This window comes from Miscanthus floridulus, chromosome 6 (assembly GCF_019320115.1).
Source record: "Miscanthus floridulus cultivar M001 chromosome 6, ASM1932011v1, whole genome shotgun sequence".
NCBI lineage: Eukaryota > Viridiplantae > Streptophyta > Magnoliopsida > Poales > Poaceae > Miscanthus > Miscanthus floridulus.
The window spans coordinates 122,231,641-122,236,371 of NC_089585.1; the positions used below are offsets into that span (position 1 = coordinate 122,231,641).

The window sequence follows — 4,731 nt, forward strand, 5'->3', positions numbered from 1 at the left end:
ACGCTGTTCTTAATGTGAACCCTCATGTATGGCCCGTCATGGCCACGGGTTACATCGGGGCGTGTCGGTCTCTTCCTTGGCGTCAGAGTTTTGACTCAGACCCATACGCCTGGACCTAGAGTGGTTGGCGGCGGTATGGGACCCCGTCGGGCGAGGCGGAGCCCTCTCCTAGAGGTCGGGTGAGGCAGAGCGCAAACCCAAGGGTTAGGCGAGACGGAGCCCGCGGCCTTGGGGTTGGACGAGACGGAGCCCGCGGCCTCGGGATCGGGCGAGGCGGAGCTCTTCCCCAGAGGTCGAGCGAGGCGGAATGCAAACCCAAGGGTCGGGCGAGGTGGAGCCCGCGGCCTCGGGGTCGGGCGAGGCGGAGCCCTCCCATAGAGGTCGGGCGAGGCAGAGCCCGCGCACCTGGGGGTCGGTTGGAGCTGTAGTCGCACTCCTGACTGCTCGGATGAATTAATGTTGATGACTATTAGCTCGTCCTCTTCGGGTACTCTAGTATTGGTCCCCAACACCACGCATCCACCCGCCGCGTGCGGCACCACGTTGCTCGCTCGTCGCGGCTGCCTCCACCGAGCTGGCGAGCCTCCACGACGAATGCTCCAGCAAGCAGACGAGGAAAGGAGCTTCATGCGACGCCGCCCCGCAGGCAGTTGCTCGCGCCGCTGCCGCACCGACGACCTCCACGCACTCTCGCGCCGGCGTCGAGCTCCACAACGACGAGCTTCCATTTATCCAAGCAGCAAGGCGACATTGCACAAAAACGCATGTTGCAAGCGTATGTTTCAAGTGTTTCATATATTTTAGAGGTATGTTATAAATGTTTTATATGGATGTTGCAAAGTTAGATCGAGATGTTGCACATCTTGTAATGGCTATACACGTTTGTTGCAATTGTATGTTCTAAATGTTTTATTTGTTTTTAGACGTATGTTTACAAGTGTTTCATATGTATGTTGAATATGTTTCGCACATTTGTTGTAGTGTGTTTATCTGGATGTTACATATGTTTTGCAATAGCTTTCTAAGTATTTTCACGTGTTTTTTGCAAGTGTTTCAGATGCATGTTTCAAGTGTTTCATTAATCTTCAGACGTATGTTGTAAATATTTCATTTAGATGTTTCAAAAGTAGATCGGATGTTACGTATGTTGCAATAGCGTCGGTGGCTTGCCACCACCTTCCCCTTGTCCGTGAACTCCCTGACTAGGCAACCGGCGCCATGGCTCTCGTCGTGGGTCACCAGTAGGCAGTAGCTCCGACGTTCGGCCTCCTAGGACGACGCAATCGAAGGGGATGGCGGTGTAGCCTCCCGAGACGAGGCAGTCGAGGGGGATGGCGGTGCGGGTGCGAGAAGCAGAGGTGGCGCAGGCGAGAAGCAAAGCAGGGACACACGTTCCAATGGGAGGCGCCGGGTCCGTGTGATGTGACGTCGACGTCCGGACATTCAGACGCTAGCCATGCCCTTTTACAAATATGATTTCAGCGTGCCATGTCAATGCAGTTTCGAACCTAAATGCGCGTGAGGTGTGCGGACTGCAGAGGTGCCACGTTACCGTTCTGATTTCAGATCCCTCGTGGAGGCGTTGAGAAGCAGGTTTGGATGCGTTGAGAAACAGGTTCTCGGATTGATCTATTTCGTCGTGTCAAAGTTTTGTCTTGAGTGCCCTGACATTCTTTCCAGGATACTCCTATGTCTGTCCACACGGTGAAGGAAAGAAGTAGCAAAAAGTGTTTTGCTCTCGGTACTCTCTTTACTCCATCCACCCTAAAATATATCCACCTCGATTTTCAAGTAATCAAACTATTTAAATTTAATATAAAATCGTATTAAAATATACTTGTTATGAAAATGTATTCCACTGTTAACCTAACACTAATACTTATGCATCATAAATATTATGGAAAGCGAGATGTGTATTTCTAATTTTCTTTTTTTAAATTACACAGTACAGTGTATACGCTAATATATGTACACACTCACTCCTATGAACACAGGTACACAAACTCTACCTATGAGCACCTCCGAAGGATGGCAAATTTCGAGATTTATGAAGCCACCACAGGCGTCTCGCTATTGACGATGATGTCGGCTACCACTGAAAGTAGCACCGTTAAATCTTAGAATAAATCCAAAAATAAATACGAGCATCTATATCAAATCGAAGACTTAAATCCATATGCCTGAAAGAATCCAATCAGTTCACAGATGTGTATTTCTAATACTGGGTGCACCGTTGCATGTTGACTAATGATTAAAGGCTGATCAACAGGTTAAACATTAAAAAATATTAACAATTGTAAAATTAAACATAATATATCAGCCCGTCTAGCTCAGTCGGTAGAGCGCAAGGCTCTTAACCTTGTGGTCGTGGGTTCGAGCCCCACGGTGGGCGTTGCATTTTTATTTTTGCACTTCCTTGCCTGGCGTTGCAAATATGTTTTTTCACCGTCATAGCTTCCTTGCCTGGCGTTGCAATATTTTTTTTTCACCGTCATGGCATGATTGGAGTTTTGGAGACGCCAGCAGGTATCCACTGTCCAGTGTCTCCTTTTGAGCACAGTCTACACCTGCACCCGCACAAGCGTGTGTTAACTAAGTTGTCAGCAAATGATTTCACAACTAAGGAACGGTCAACCGAACTGAAGGAGTGAAGGGATCAAGTCGAACTGAAAGTGGTCGCTGATGACCAACGAGATTGTATCCTAATTCAACGATGACCCACGAGATACGTCCTATAGATCAACGAACAGGTTGTTTCAAGTCCGGGACCTGGAAAACGCGGCGCCGACACAGGTTGGTGTTGGTGAACCGTGGTCTCATTCAGAGCAACACACTGAGATCACTAATAATTGATTCGAAACCAAGGAACTTGGCAATTAGGGTAGTGCCGGTGGAAGAAACTACTCACGCTTTTCATAACAGCCACGTCAGCAAGAAACCATCTATAAAAATCATATCACACAATGCAGGATTCTACCCCCTAATAAATGTTATTTTTTTTCTTTCTCTCTCCTAAGTCCATCGTCATCCCCGAAGCACGTTTGCTCGCAACGAGCCTGCACGGACGACCAGAGAGCAGCGTCTTCCTCCGAACGCCGCGGCTGGGTGACGGCGGCGCGGCAGCGAGCGCGGAGGGGGAAGTCTCGTCGCGGGCCCCACTGGTAGAAATCACTCGTTTCCTCCCAACGCCAAACTAGCTGTTTCTTGGTGCATCGGATGACGAGTAGACGTGGTTTCTCCTCTAACAAACGGTTTCATTATATTTCCCTCTCTTTCTTCATTAATTAGATTGCCACATCAGATTTTTGTTGAGTTGGCAAGACAATTAATAGAGACAGGAACTACCATAAATATCCCATTGGAAGTGCCCTTACAAGCAAGCAAGCATCAGTCTCGGCTATGTGCTAAGCGGTTCTACTGTACTCTCCCTCCATGCACAAGAGGGGTCAGAGTTCGTGTTCCAAGGGACTCACTCTTTATTTGTGACTTCGGCTGCAGCGATCAAGGGGGAAAAACTCCATCGTCTGTCCCACATCCAAAGCACATGTCTGTGGCCAGCTCATCTCACGGAGCTACGGCGCCACTGTGTATGGGTGGGGTAGGGGTTCGGGAGTTTTCTCGATCTGCGTGAGAAGATCTTCTTCTTAAGTCGGAATACCCGGGGGTTATCTAGCCACCGCGGATCGAGTTTTTTCTTTTACGAATATAACATTATAGAATTTGTAGCAGAACTTAAGGATCAAACAAAATAATATGTATATATACCCTTCATAAAAAAATAGTGGAAACTGATAAACAGTTCTGAACAATGTCAATATAGGCCATGTTCGGCTTACCCCATATTTGGCTTGTTTGGCTTTTTTTTTCAGCCGGAACAGTATTTTTCTCTCACAACAATTCAACCGGAACAATGTTTTTCAGCCAGTTTCAGCCAAATTTCAGACCAGCGAACGAGGCCATAATGTCAAACAATATTATAGTGTCTTTTTTATGTGACAATTTTTTTTAATTTTCTTTATGGATGTATAGAGCATGAGCGAAAGCTACTCGTCAGTCATCACACCAGGAAAAAGTCTACCTGACCCCCTCAACTATCATACTTGGTCTACTTCACCCCCTCAACTATGAAACCGTCTGTTTTACCCCCTAAACTATCTAAAACCGTCCGATTTACCCCCTGGGGCGGTTTTCAGCGGCGGCTTTGCTACAGTAACAGCGGGTTTGCTACAGTGACGGCGGGTTTGCTACAGTGCCCGTGGTTTTGAATTTCCTTTTTTTATTTATTTTCGGTGAATTTTTGAAAAATCATAAAATGAAAAATCTAATTTTATTGGACTCCACATGAGTAGATCTACATAGTGAATATATAATACGGTATACTTTAGTACAAAATTTTTACTGTAGCCTTAGATTAATTGGAAGATCCAATTTTGTCTGTAATTAATTAGAATTTATCTATAACTAAGTTATACATAGTTCAATGAGTACGAAATTTTTACTATAGTTCAAGCATACAATAATTAGCGTACCATAAAAATTTCACCACAATTGGACCATAGAAGCTGCAACTATGAATTATTCTAATTAATTACAGACAAAATTAGATTTTCCAATTAATCTAAGGCTACAGTAAAAAATTTGTACTAAAGTATACCGTATTATATATTCACTATGTAGATCTACTCATGTGGAGTCCAATAAAATTAAATTTTTCATTTTATGATTTTTCTA

At 45.4% G+C, this 4,731-nt stretch overlaps 1 non-coding gene across 1 annotated transcript; it reads left to right on the top strand.

Annotated features, from left to right (window-relative positions):
* The first annotated feature begins 2,319 nt into the window (after nucleotides 1–2,319).
* TRNAK-CUU (transfer RNA lysine (anticodon CUU)) lies at nucleotides 2,320–2,392 on the top strand. The gene has a single exon. It is a non-coding gene; the product is annotated as a tRNA-Lys (tRNA).
* The last annotated feature ends 2,339 nt before the right edge of the window (nucleotides 2,393–4,731 follow it).